The sequence below is a fragment of the Acomys russatus genome, chromosome 10 (genome assembly GCF_903995435.1).
Source record: "Acomys russatus chromosome 10, mAcoRus1.1, whole genome shotgun sequence".
Classification (NCBI taxonomy): domain Eukaryota; kingdom Metazoa; phylum Chordata; class Mammalia; order Rodentia; family Muridae; genus Acomys; species Acomys russatus.
Genome location: NC_067146.1, coordinates 73,340,487 through 73,355,826, shown reverse-complemented (window position 1 = coordinate 73,355,826; position 15,340 = coordinate 73,340,487).

Here is a 15,340-nt window from a genome sequence, read left to right as displayed (position 1 = left end):
TCGAACTCACAGCAACCCGCCTGCCTCTTGCCTCCCGAGTGCTGGGATTAAAGGCGTGCACCACCACAAGACGGTGATTCCTATAGCAAGCTATCTAGCTAAATTGATGAGCTTTAGGTTCCAGGGAGAGATCCTGTCGCTGTATATAAGGTAAACATATATCAAACAAGGAATACACTTGATGACATGTGATGCCTCCCCAATGTGCAGCTGAACATAGGGAAACACGGTTTTTGTTGTTGTTTTGGTTTGGGTTTTTTTGTTTGTTTTGTGCCCCCCCCCCAAAGGTTTCACTGTGTAGCCTTGGCTGTCCTGGACTCCCTTTGTAGACCAGGCTGCCCTCCAAGTCACAGCGATTCACCTGCCCCTACCTCCCCAGTGCTGGGATTAAAGGTGTGTGCCACCATGGCCTGCCCAGACACACAATTTTAAAAACTTATTAGAAAGCAGTAATGACATAAACGAAAGTGCACACTTTGAATGTCAGCTCTCAGGAGGGAAAGGCAAGAAGATCTCAACTTCCTGGCCAGTTCTAGACAAAATTGGACTAAGGCACCCTGTTTCCAAAGCAATATAGCAGCAATTAATACCCAAAGTAAACCCCAGGGGAAAAAAAAAAGAACAAACCTCAGAAGCATCATAGTGACAGGAGTCCCTACATTTGTTTACGAAGGCCTGTGCAGGGATACCCCGTACCATCGAGGCCTGTGTCAGCACACTCTGATGCTTGCACAGTGGTGAACTTGCTTACCAAGGCTGATCTCAGAGCATGTGCTCATTATTAAGTGAGACACAATGTCTCACTTAATAATGTCACCCAATTACAAATGTTAAGAGTTTTGTGTTGTTCAGCATTATAAACTCTGGGGACATGCAAGTCAATACCACAATGAGATTCTATTACACATTGCCAGGATATTAATATTAATAACTATAAATAATAATTGAGAGCCCAAGAATAACACGATACATGCTGTAAACTTTTAAAGAGATCTATAGAGGAAGAGAACATACAAACAACCTACCAAGATTATGAAGCCAGTAGCCAGGTGGGGTGGCACAGGCCCCTAATCCCAGCACTCAGGAGGCAGAAACAGGCAGCTCTCTGAGTTTGAGGCCAGCCTGGTGATCAAAGTGAGTCCAGTACAGCCAAGACTACACAGAGAAACCCTGTCTTCAAAAACCAAAAAGGAAACAAAAGAATATGAAGCCACTGTGTTGACCATCTTGAAATAGTTTCCGAATGAAGCCAGATAAAATAAGCCCCAGGATGGAGCTGGAGAGATGACTCAGTAGTTAAGACCACTTGCAGCTCTTGGACCTCTGGTTCAATTCCTAGCGCCACATACTGCCTCACAAACAGGTGGATCTCTGTGAGTTTGAGTCCAGCTTGGTCTAGAAAGGGAATCCAGGACAGCCAAGGTTACCCAAAGAAATCCTGTCTGGTAAAAAGCCAAAAAATAAAAAGCAGAAACAAAACAAATAGAGGCCAGGGCAGCCAGGGCTACACAGAGAGACCCTGTCTCAAAAAAAAAAAAAAAAAAAAAAAAAAAAAGAAAGAAAAGAAAAGAAAAAAGAAGAAATCGCTCCAGGCAGAAGCGATGGTGATGATGTTATGGGTGGATGTATAGATGTATACACAGATCTTTTTTGAAAAACTTATATTTGGCTGGGGATTGAGCTGAGTGGGAGAGTATGATCTTACCTAGTGTAAGTCCCTGACCCTGATCCCTGGACTAGCTTTATAGACCAGCCTGGCCTTGAACTCACATCGATGCCTCTGCCCTCTGCCTCCTGAGTGCTGGGATTAAAGGCATATGCCAACACGCCGGGCCTTTTTTTTTTTTTTTTTTTTTTTTTTTTAAATTTTATGTCTAAGTGCTCTATCTGCATGTACACCTGCATGCCAGAAGAGGGCATCAGACTCCGGTACAGATGGTTGTGAGGCACCATGTGGTGGCTGAGAATTGAACTCAGGACCTCTGGAAGAGCAGATGGATGTTCTTATCTCCTGAGCCATCTCTCCAGCCCTAGTAAAGATGCTCAATTGGCCTAAATCCATGTGTTGCTGATCTGTTTTGCTTTGTGGGTTCTTCTTTCTCTCACCCTTCACACTAGATAGGACAGAAACAAGAAAAGAGGGAGAGAGGAATTATGAAAGTTCCTGAATCTAATTTCTTTCCTTTTGTTTCTTCTTTGACCATGGCTGCTAGCAAACCGCAACCAACCTCCCAGACAACCAGCAACCAATCACCATGCCTCTCAGGGCCCACAAGTTTATGTGCCCTCTGAAACATCACATAATCACAGAAACTATCTGCAGCTGGCAAAACCATGCCCCTGTTAGCGCACAAGGTAAATCCTAGTCAGCTGCTTCAGACAGTCCTAAGTAGTCCCATCCCACACCTGGGATTAAAACAAATGCATAGTCTATAATATTTCAGAGTTTTTTTTGTTGTAGGTTTTTAAAATTTTGTTTTGTTTTTTTTTTTTTGTTTTTTGGTTTTTCGAGACAGGGTTTCTCTGTGTAGCCTTGGCTGTCCTGGACTCACTTTGTAGACCAGGTTAGCCTCAAACTCATAGCGATCCTCCTGCCTCTGCCTCCCAAGTGCTGGGATTAAAGGCGTGTGCCACCATTGCCTGGCTCAGAGTTTTTAAAGAGACCCAAATTCCAGGATTCTCTCTCCGTCTGTATCCAGGTAGTCACCTCTGGTGGATACCCTGTAACACCACGAGGAAGAGTAGACAGAAGGAAAATGCTTCACAGTCTCATTTATATGTGTAATTGGAAGGAAGGAAGGAAGTTTTACAATCTTAGCTGCTTAATTGTGTTAGAGGAAACAAAGTTTCCAGCATTTTAAAGGCCTTGGTGGCCGGGTGTGGTGGTGCACACCTTTAATCCCAGTGCTTGGGGAGGCAGAGGCAGTCGGATTTCTGTGAGTGAGAGGCCAGCCTGGTTTACAAAGTGTATCCAGGACTGCTAAGGCTACATAGAGAAACCCTATTTCCAAAAAACCAAAGAAGAGAAAAGAAAAAAAAAAAAAAAAAAAAAAAAGAAGAAAGAAAAAAGGAAAGGCCTTGGGAGGATGGGCTTTCCTCAGTTCCTGCTAAGATGGAACGCAGAGATCTCACAGTTTAACCCTGTATGTGTAAGGCTCGCTCTCTCTCTCAGCCTAAGCCTGGGAACGTGACCCAGACAAGCTTGGGAAAGTGACCCAGAAAGAATTGAAGGCCAGTTTCAGTTTCTGAGATCAAGGTGGCCAACCGAGATAAACAATTTCAAGTAAGGTAAACAATTTTCAGAAAAGTACCATCTGGAAATTCTCTGGAAACTCCCCAACACCCCTCCCTGCCAAGAATAGCCCCCAAGACCAACGACCCCTGCAATAGCCAATAACATTTAGACAAGCACCCTTAGCGACCACCAGAGCCAATCCTAACATAGGGCACGCAGCCCCTCCTAACCTTGGCAGTTTTAGCCTTTAAGAGTAGCCTGTAACAGTGACTTGGTGTGCCTCCCTCCTGAGTGCTGAGGTCTCCTGACGCGCGTCAGCAATAAACCTTGTGCTTTTGCATCAACGCTGTGGTCCTCGAGTGGTCTCTCGTGATGACCCCCTACCCGAGTGAACTCTAGGGTCCAACATATGTAACTTCTCCACTTTTTTTTCTGAGCTTCACGATTGGCCATCAGAAACTCTTGGGCCCTGAGTTGCCCCTCCTCCTCAGTTTTTTAAAATTTTTTATTCTTTATTTTTTTTTATTTTTTTTATTTTCAAGACAGGGTTTCTCTGTGTAGTCCCGGTTGTGCTGGGATTCACTGAGTAGATCAGGCTGGCCTCAAGATCTGCCTGCCTCTGCCTCCCTAGTGCTGGGATTACAGGTGTGTGCCACCACCGCCTGGCTAAATCTCTTCTTGAGCGATTCCTTCACCAGCTGGTTGCTCAAAACTGTGTGTGGGTGTCAGGGGACAATTAGTGGGGAGTCAGTTCCCTCCTTCTGCCATGTGGATCCTGAGGGATGAGCTTGGTGACTGGTGCCTTTACCCAAAATCCATCTTGGTGGCTCAAGGCTGTTTTCATCTGGCGGATAGAGGCCAGGGACACTGCTAAAGGACCCAACAATCTAAATACTGCTGAGAACCCTCACAGCAAAGAAGCTTGTAAGCCCACATGTCAAGGACACTGAGCTGGGAAATGCTGATGGCCCTGCGGGCGCTGCCTGTCAAGCAAACCCTCTCTAAACAATCTATTGGTTTGTAGCTGGACCAGGACAAAAGATGTTGACACAAAGCTGCCTTGCTGCTGCTGCTTCTCTCTCTTTTTCTAGAGGGGGCAGGAGGTTGAGGCAGGTCTTTCCGTAGCCCTGGTTGTCCTGGAACTTACTACGAAAACCAGGCTGGCCTCTTTTTGTTTTGTTTTGTATTTTGAGACAGTGTTTCTCTTTGTAGCCTTGGCTGTCCTGGACTGTCGCCGTAGACCAGGCTGGCTTCGAACTCACAGTGATCCGATCCATCTGCCTCTGCCTTCTAGAGTGCTGGGACTAAAGGCATGTGCCACCAAGCCAGGTTCCTGCTTCTCTTTTCACAAGGAAAAAGCGGATGATTTCCTTTTGCTCCCACCACCTCATCAACTCTCCTGCCGGGCCACCGGTAAGTCAGAAGGCGGGACACTTTCGCCTACAGCTGTGAATGAAATGGCCCAGGCACCGAGGCAGCACTCACACTCAGCAGCACGGTGTGATGCAGCCCACTCACTTAGACTTTCCAGTGTTGATGGTTACATTTTCAGAAAATTTGAGAGCTAGTTTTAAACTCTTAATGGTTTGGACTCAGCCACAACAGAAAGATTTATGTTGTGAATATAAGCAAATGTTACAAATCAGTTTTCTTCCTCTTTCTTCCAGAGAGCTTGTTGTTAAATACTTGCCCCTTCTAGTCATGTAACATCCGTTAAGATAAAGAGGGTTATTTTGTAGGTGTAGGTGTGCACATTACTGATTTAATATACTATGTTTTCTCTTTCTTTCTTTCTTTCTTTTTATATATATCTATTTGAGACATGGTTTCTCTGTGTAGCCCTGGCTGTCCTGAACTCACTTTGTAGACCAGGCTGGCCTCGAACTCACAGGGACCCACCTGCCTCTGCCTCCCGAGTGCTGGGATTAAAGGCGCGTGCCACCACGCCCTGCGGTATGTTTTCTTATATAACTCCCCCACAGTACTGTGGGTTTTGAGATGGTGTCCCCCTGTGTAATGCAGGATGGAGTTGAATGCATGACCACCCTGCAGCAGCTTCTCATGTGTTAAGATTACAGGCGTGTAACATCACATCCCTCTTACAATATTTTGACACTAAGATGCGTGGAACTTGATAAAGGCAACTCTCGTTTGTTCATTTACGCTGCCTTGCTTCACCCTGCAAGGATATGAGATCTATAAAGATATAATTTTCTTTAAGGAAAGATTTTAGGGCTGGGAACGTAGCTCAAGGGTAGGATGTGTGCCTAGCATGCGCAATGCCCTCTATCATTAAAAAAAAAAATAAAAATCTAGCATGCTTGTGCACACCTGGAATCCCTGTGCTTTCAAGGGAGATGCAAGAGAATTGCTACAAGTTTGCATCCAGCTTGGGCTTCATGACGGATTCTAAGCTACATAGTGAGATTCTGCCCCAGAACAACAACAAATTAAAATTTTTAGGTAACATAGAAAATAATAGGGTTCAGAGCTGGAGAGACGGCTCAGTGATTAAGGGCACTGGCTGCTCTTCCAAAGGACCTGGGTTCAATCCCCAGCATAACCACCTATAACTCTAGTTTCGGGGGACCTGATACCCTCTTCTAGTCTCTATAGTGCGCTAAGCATGCACGTGGTGCTTAGACATGCGTACAGGCAAAACACTCATACACATAAAATAAAAATTATCATAAAAAGAAAATAGGGGCTGGGGAGATGGCTTAGAGGTTAAGAGCACTGTCTGCTCTTCCAGAGGTCCTGAGTTCAACTCCCAGCAACCACATGGTGGCTCACAACTATCTAGAATGAGATCTGGTGCCCTCTCCCAGCCTGCAGGGGAGCAAGCAGGTAAAAATACTGTGTACATAATAAACACATCTTTAAAAAAATAATAATGATTTGCTCTGACATTTTCATACATACAATAGTGTATCTCGCTCGTATCTGCACCTCTTCCTACCTTTCCCCACCATCTCTCCCCTGCTGCTTCCTGTCTTTCTCATATATAGTCCTGTTTCCACTGTCAAGTAACACACACACACACACACACACACACACACACACACACGCCAGTTTAATCTCCACATATGGGGGGCGGGGTATCTGTAGCCACTGAGACCAGCATGGTTCAAGCCCAGTCAGTAGCCAAGGCTGGTTCAAAAAATCCCTTGAGTCTGAGGACGTCACACAATCTATTTTAGGCATAGTTAAGCACAGCACAGTGGTGGGAAAAGAAATGCTTCCTGATGATGATTGACTCAGTCCCGTGTCTACCGCAAACCTTCAGAGATGTTTACAATGAAGCTCTTTGTAAAGTCCACGTGACCTCTCCCAAGAAGATGAGTTCTATAGGATTGGCTGCATGTGACGCTTTAAGGATCTGGGGGAGGTGTCAGCTCCGTCACACAGATACCGCAGAGGTCACCAGGCTGTAAACCGCCTCTGCTCCCGTTTGCGAAGTACACGCGGCATCGCCCATAAGAAGATAAGCATTGACTGAGGAGCAGTGTTCCAGCTAAACATCTGTGGCGGGGTGGGGGTGGGGTGGGGGGAGGGAGAAATGACTAAGATTAACATAGGAGTTTGCGGGACCCGGGTGTAGCTTGGTGCCACGGAGAGCGCCGAGGTCATCCGGCTATTTACCACATCTATTCCTAGCCTCCTGAGTGGGAAACAGGTTAAGCATCCTTTACTTTGAAGAGACTACCCCGGGGAAACAGGTTAAGCATCCTTTACTTTGAAGAGACTGCCCGAGTATTTAACATTCCTGGTTTCCTCGGTGCTTATCTGTGAGCACAGGGACCCGTGTGTCTCCAACATACATACGAAGGGAAACGTGCTGTGCTCGCTGCAGTTCTCTCTTGTCCCTCCCTCCCCCTCCACTCAGACCATTTCATCAGCCATCATAGTCCCACTTACGTTTTCATTTCTATGTACGGCATTTGGGAGAAGGCATGTGCTACTGTCTTTTTGTCCAGTCTATTTTTGCTTAGTGGTATGATCTGCCGAACCACACATTTCCTTGCAAATAATGTGATTTCATTGTTCCTTATGGTGAGGACAAACCCGTGCCTTGGGTACGTGCCTAGCATAGTTAACCACTCAAGTTGCCTGGTTCCATATTTTGGCCGATGTGAGTAGTGCTGAAACAAGAATGTGAAGCACGCACATTTCTACTAGTTTTTAGCCTCTGCTCTGTTGCCAGAGCTGGGACAGTGTCCAGCACAAGGCAAATTCCAAGCACAATTATTGATGGGACCAGCCGGGTGTGGTGGCGCACGCCTTTAATCCCAGCACTCGGGAGGCAGAGGCAGGCGGATCGCTGTGAGTTCGAGGCCAGCCTGGTCCACAAAGGGAGTCCAGAACAGCCAAGACTACACAGAGAAACCCTGTCTCAAAACAAAACAAAACCAAAAACAAAAAACAATTATTGATGGGATGAGTGTTTGTGTGTGTGTGTGTGTGTGTGTGTGTGTGTGTGTGTGTGTGAGAAATGTGACATCTGTCTCTTCTCTGAGTTAGGACCTCCTTTGGTTGCTCTGTGCTTTCTAGTTACTAACCTGTTGGATTGTCGAACTCTACTGAGAGTTTTTTTTTTTTTTTTTTTTTTTTTACTTCCTTTCCAAGTAGAAGAAGTCAGGCTTGGAGAGAAGAAACAGCTAGGCACTGGGATTGTAGGATTCTGCCAGGTTTGGAGACCCACGGCCACCAGGTGGCAGTAGAAACACGTTGGAAATCGAGACTGCTAGGGCTCTCAGTTTTCTTCAACACACTTTCCGCCCCGTTCCTTTTCCTACTTGAACGTTGCTATGATGGTCTTTTTATTCTAATCAACTTACCTTTTTTTGTTTGTTTGTTTTGTTTTTCGAGACAGGGTTTCTCTGTGTAGCCTTAGCTGTCCTGGACTCCCTTTGTAGACCAGGCTGGCCTCAAACTCACAGAGATCCACCTGCCTCTGCCTTCCTGAGAATTTATTTTTTATTAGTATTGTCCGTTTTCCTATTGTCCTACAAATACCACCACCACTGTCTAACCCAGATCATTGGCACCACCTCAAAAGAAACCTTCTTTTAAATAAAGATTTGTTTATTTATTATTATATAGACAGTGCTCTGCCTGCTTGTACATCTGCAGGCCAGAAGAGGGCATCAGATCACACAATAGATGGCTGTGAGCCCTCATGTGGTTGCTGGGAATTGAACTCAGGACCTTTGGAAGAGCAGACAGTGTGCTTAACCTCTGAGCCATCTCTCCAGCCCGAGAGATTCTTATGAAATAGTTTTACAGCATCTTCCCGCAGCCGCTCATCCGCCAGATGTCCCTGTAGACACGCCCATCGTGGGCATTTCATGTGAATGGATTCAGTATGTGAGTTGGGCTTCTGCGATCGTAAGACTTCCCTATGGCATTAATGATGAAGCTTTTTTGTTTGTTTGTTTGTGAGTTTAGTCTAGAACACTGAAAAGCCCTGTGCAAAAAGAAAGAAGTCTGGAATCATCAGTAACCTTAATTTGGTTTAATACTTCATAATACAGTTTCTTGCATTGTCTACTGGACTTGTCTGCTCTCTTGCATAAGAACGCTGTTTTTTGTTGTTGTTGTTGTTTTTGCTTGTTTAGTTTAGTTTTTTGTTTGTTTGTTTGTTAATTGTGATTATATTAGGGGCAGAGGGATGCAGGTGACGGAGAAAAGATGGCAGGGTTTGGGGCTTCTGAATTCCCTAGAACACAAAAAGCCAAGCAATGGCCACAGGTATTACCCACAGTGCTCTTCGGCTCCTCCTGAAGGTGGGGTTTTTCTCACAGTCTTTGTGGCTCTGGGCCACAGGTGTTTCTGGTGGGCTTTGCCACAGCCCATAGCATAGGCACTTCTGGGAATGGCTGGGCTGTTTAGGGAATACTAGGGGAAGCTGGGAAAGGGGTTGTCTCCGTCTTACAGCTTTCCCAAAGACAGTAGTTATGACTGCATAGCGACTTCATTTATCTTCTTGGGGATGAACCGGAACTAGATTCCCTCAACGCAGTGACACAGATGACCGGAAGTCCTAACACAGGAGGATACAAGCTTGGGGCTGGATCTCTTTCTGATCTTCTCATCACACAGAAGAGCTACTTCATACCTTAGAAGACAGCCTTCCTTCAAAATGTTTGTTCCTAGGCCAGGAGGTGGTGGCGCACGCCTTTAATCCCAGCACTTGGGAGGCAGAGACAGGTGGATTTCTGTGAGTTCTAGGCCAGCCTGGTCTACAGAGCAAATTCCAGGACAGCCAGAGCTCTTACACAGAGAAACCCTGTTTCAAAAAAACAAAACCAAACCCAAAACAAAAAACAAAAACACCTAAACAAAACACAAACAAAGAAACAAAACCCCTCCAAAACAAAATGCTTGTTCCTGGTTGCTAATTCTTCTGTTGCCCATGAAAAAGAGACCACTCCTGTGCAGAGATGTGAGAGGCGTCAGGCACCAAGGGCTTAGAGGATTACATGTGGTTTTATTTCAGTGAAGTGATGGTGGCAGGAACACAGGGTGAAAATGACTATGTAAAGTTATAATTTTTGTCATAATTCTTATGACAATAGGAGAAACTAGGTATGTCTCAAAAGTTATTTTAAAAGAAATTTAGCTGGCACGGTGGCACATGCCGGTAATTCCAGCATTTGGGAGTAGGAAAGGTGTAGTCAGGAGTTCAAGGCTAGTCTTGAACTACATGAGACTGTCTCGGAAAAAAAACCTCCTCTCCAAAATGAAAGGCTTTCTAAGAAGAGCTAGGACAAGAATCCTATTCACATGTTATCACTCATTACATATTTACCAAGTGACTATTATTTGCTTTGTGCTGTACTGTATGTTCCATGAGAACTGAACTGCCTGCAGAAATTCAGGTATGGTTACATAATTTAACATGACAGAGTAGAAAAAAAAGTGTGCTTGAAGAAGTCCCTGGGACAGAATGGGGTATTTTCTGATTACTTCTGGTCTTAATAGGCAATGTAGGCACAGTGGAAATAAGGAAAGACGTCCAGGACAGCCAGGGCTATTACACAGAGAAACGCTGTCTTGAATAATGGTGCATGCCTTTAATCCCAGCACTACTGGGGAGGCAGAAGCAGGTGGATCTCAGTGAATTTGAGGCCAGCCTGGTCTACAAAGCTAGTCCAGGATATCCAGGGCTACACAGAGAAACACTGTCTTGAAAAACCAAAACAAACAAACAAACAAACAAAACAGAACCAAGGAAACAGAATTAACGATGCATACAGAATGTCACCAGGAATATTAAAGTCTGAGTGTGTGCGGAGGCTGCAAAGATGCTGAAAGGAGGTCTGTAATCCCAGCACTCAGGAAGGCAGAGGCAGGTGGATCTCTGTGAGTTCAAGGCCAGCCTGGTCTACAAAGCAAGCCCAGGACAGCCAAGGCTACACAGAGAAACCCTATCTCAAAAAACCAGAAAAAAAGAAAAAGAAAAAAGAAAGAAAAGATGCTAAAAGGAAGGAGTTTTGAGAGTAGGGCAGGAAGTCTGGTGCTTGGATCTGACTGCATCACATACATGGTTAAGTGACAGGTGACAGTATCACATGGTTAAGTGAGTGACAGGTAAGTGGACTCTGTTTTTCTTCTGTGTAAAAAGAAACCTTTAGCTTCAAAATGGCCAAAGGTATGTGGGAGGCTCTGGAGTCCCAGGTGAGTGGGAAGGGAGACTCTAAAGCTATGCAGGTATCTAAGTGATTTTCCAGGATGCGGTAACAGCCCCAGACCTTAGCACACTGACTCCATGGCGGAAGTGCCACTCAGGCCATAAATCTCTTCATGCAGACACCACCACCTGCCAAAATGAAAACAATGACCTAACCCATCAGAGTCCACAGCTCTAGGGAAGTCGGCCTCTAAATGTGCTAACCGTGCCTTTTGGCTTCCGTGTTCCACTTCTGGCTACCTGCTCTTGTTAACTGAAGCATGTCAATCCAGAACGTGGATTGAGTGCTTAAAATCTCACCCCGAGAAGGGCTCAGGGTTACCCTGGGATCCTGAACACCCAGCTAAAGACTTCCTGTTGGCTTAACGCCATGTCTGAGCAGTCTTGTCTGGTGAATACCCCACAGAACTGTAACCTACACAGGTCACGGCCTCAAACACTCAACCTGGTGTGAATAACTGAATGGAGAATCCGCATTTCTTAAAAAAAAAAAAAAAAAGAAAAGAAAAGAAAAAAAGAAAAAAGAATCCAATCAGGATTGCATGTTGACAGCCATAATGGAGGTCTTCTAGGAGTCGGGACACTTGAATGACATACTTGCAACATAGATTTTAACTCAAGGTTCAAGAAACGAGTCTCCTTATTTTATTTTATGTGCATTGGTGTTTTGCCTGCATGTATGTCTGTGTAAGGGTGTCAGATACAGACAGTTTTGAGCTGCCATGTGGGTTGAACCTAGGTCCTCTGGAAGAACAGCTGGTGCTCTTAACCACCGACCCATCTCTCCACCCCAAAAGGATGATTAAAATATAATTTATGTGTCCCCACAAGGAAAGATGCTACTAAAAGTGAGTTTGCAGCTGGATGTGGTGGCGCACTCCTTTAATCCCAGCACTCAGGAGGCAGAGGCAGGAAGATCTCTGTGAGTTCGAGGCCAGCCTGGTCTACAAAGTGAGTCTCAGACAGCCAAGGCTGTTAGACAAAGAAACACTTTCTTTTTTTAAAAAAGTGAGATTTCTAGGGGCCAGCAAGGTAAAAGCACTCATTGCCAGGCAGGCCTGATGGTCTGAGCTCAGTCACCAGGACCCACGTGGTAGAAGGAGAGAAATGACTCCCGAAGGATCTATTTTCACATACAATCGAGGAACAGTACTCTGCTATGTTCCTTTCTCCCAGAGTGATGGGGAACTGGAAAACCCCCACGGCAGGACCAATCAAATTAAAGGCCAGTTAGAAATGCTTTGCTTAGCTAGTCAAAATGATATAATGCTGCCCTCCCCTTGCTTCCTACACATGGTTGCCTGGTTGCTACCTGGTTATGGTTTTTCTTCTAAAAAGCCTGCCTTAGAAACAGACTGGCGGGCTGGAGAGATGGCTCAGTGGTTAAGAGCACTGCCTGCTCTTCCAAAGGACCCGGGTTCAATTCCCAGCACCCACATGGCAGCTCACAACTGTCTGTAACTCCAAGATCTGATGCTCCCATACCAACGGACATAAATTAAAAATAAAAAAAAAAAAGAAACAGACTGGCGTCACAGTTTGGCTCCCAAGTCCACTCTGTGTCTCTGAGCGGTCAGTCTTTGTTCAGCGTTCAATAAACTTCCATCATTCTGAGTCTGGTGTCTACGTGGCCAGTGCAGGCTATTCTCGAACCCCAGCAAGTATGTTTATGTATGATGTGTGATTGCAGACCTGTACGTGGCATGCATGTGGGGCTCATGGTCCAGGCTTCCAGGGGAGCTGGCACGGAACTGCGGAGATGGAGCATGTTCAAACCTCAGAAACTGCACACCTTTAATCCCAGCACTTGGGAGGCAGAGGCAGGTGGATCGCTGTAAGTTCGAGGCCAGCCTGGTCTATATAGTGAGTCCAGGACAGCTAAGGCTACATGGTGAAACCCTGTCTCAAATAAATAAATAAATAAATAAATAAATAAATAAATAAATAAATTCTCATCCTGAGAACAGGTGTGGAACAAAGCTCTCTCCTTGTTTGTGTGCCTGCCTCAGGAACACATAACTATAGGTGGCCAGTCACACGAGCTTGTTACCAGCTATCTGTCCCCCATGCAAACAGAGCGTTGCCTGCTTCCTAGCCACATGGCATTCATACTCAAAGCGCCCCCCGCCCCACCACTGCCTATGGTTTTTAAATCCCTGGATGCCTGACACTGGCTGCTTATTCTGACCTTTAGCGCTGGGGTAGAGACGGGCCCCCTTTCTCCCTGAAGACATCATGAAAGGATCCCTGGACTTGACTGCCGGCCAGCCTGTCACCGAGGGAATGTCACCGTAGGGCGTAGGGTCTCTGCTGCCACCCGATTAGATCTCCAAGTTCCAGCTATAACCTGACCAGGCATGGGTGAACTATGCTCACCCGAACAGTCTGCTGCTAAAAGCGACTATTTAACGAAAAGAGCTAAAGCACTATGTTGGGGTGAAATCCTCTTCTCTCACGCCCCTCTGCAAATCTTACGGCATAGACATCGTCTATGCTCCACTCTGGGGAAAAGTGTCCTGAGAAAAGCAAACTCTGCTGGAGCTTTCCAGCCTTGTTTGCACCTTCCAGTGGGGAAGCCGGCATTTCCGGCTAGGTGCCCCGGGACCTTTCCAGGAGACATGGAACCGCAATGACACATTTCGAGGGTCAGAGGACAACTTTCAGAAGTTGATTCTTCCACCCCGGGGCCCAGGAATAGAACTCAGGTACTTAGGCTTGCACAGCAAAGGCTTAATCTTATTGCTTGCCCAGGAGTTATTTTATTTCATGAGAAAGAAGTAAGTAAATAAAAGCAAGTTTGTCTGTCATGGGGGCGTGCACCTTTAGTTCCAGCAAATGGGAGGCAGAGGCAGGTAGATCTCTATGCGTGTAAGTCCAGCCTGGCTCCAGAATGAGTTCCAGGCCAGCCAGGGCTACATAGTGAGACTTTGTTTAAAAAGTGCCCAAGTAAATAAACAAATAACAAAACCTTCGTCTACTATGAAATTAAAATGAATAAAGAGCACACAAGGTGTCTATGATGGTTCACCCTTGTGACCTTAGCATTCAGCAAGTTGGGACAGGCAGATCATGAAGGTCAGCCTGAGCTACATAGAAACCAGGCCTACCAAGGAACAAACAAAACCCCAAATAAAACAAAAGAGAACACAGGTATCACAGTGATGAACTGCCACAAAGATTTACTAGAACATTCATAAGCAAGATATCTTGGTGTTATTAGGTTCAGTAATTCAATCTAAATCAATTAAATTAATTTCAATAATTAATTCAATCAGATTTTCTAAGATCAATAGCTTTTAAAGCTTAAGACTTATGAATTTTTAAATACATAGGATTCTTTTTTTTTTGCATTGCTACAACTACTTTGTTATAAATGGGGATGTAAAATCACTATATTAGTAAATTTATTTTATTTTTTGTTTTTTTTGAGACAGGGTTTTGTTACAGTGCCCTGGCTGTCCTGAAACTCTCTACATAGGCCAGGCCCGCCTTGAATTCACAGATATCTACCTGTGTCTGCCTCCCAAGTGCTGGGATTAAGGGTGTGTGCCACTACACCTGGCCAAAAAAAAAAAAAAGAAAGAAAGAAAGAAAGAAAGAAAGAAAGAAAGAAAGAAAAAGAAAACTGTAGACAAGCTGGGTGTGGCAGGGTATATCTATCCTATTGTTTTGGGAGACAGAGGCAAAAAGTTCAAGGCCAGCCTGGGCTACACACAATGCGATGCTGTCTCAAAGCAAACAAACAAGCAAACACATAAGAAACCAAAGTGGTGGCTGGATGGTCCAGGTAGTCCAGAGCACTTGTTCTTACCGTGGGCCTGGTTCTTCTCAGCCCTGTGTCACAACCATCTATTGCTCCAGTCCTGGGAGATCTAATACCTTCTTTTGACCTCTGTGGGTGTCAGGCATGCACACAGTACACACAAACATATGCTGGCAAAACACTCACACATATAAAATAAATAACTCTAACGATGATTTTCATTTATTTTTGGTTTTTTGAGACAGGGTTTCTCTGTGTAGCCTTGGCTGTTCTAGACTTGCTTTGTAGACCAGGCTGGCCTTGAACTCTCATCGATCCACCTGCCTCTGCCTCCCGAGTGCTGGGATTAAAGGCGTGCACCACCCCATCCGGTTTCTAATGATAATTTTTATGAAAAAGATTGTAGACAATTAGCAAACCATCCGTAACTCCAGTTCCAGGGGATGGGAAGCCCTTCTTTCATTTCCTCAGGCACCAGGCAGGCACGTGACGCATACACATGCATACAGTCAAAACATTCATACACGTAAAATAAATAAATCTTAAAAATTGCCATTTTCCTAGTGGGCACACTTGAGATCAATGGTTCTCAGCCTGTGGGTCATCGCCCCTTTGGAGGGTGCAATGCCCTTTGCACAGGGGTGGAATA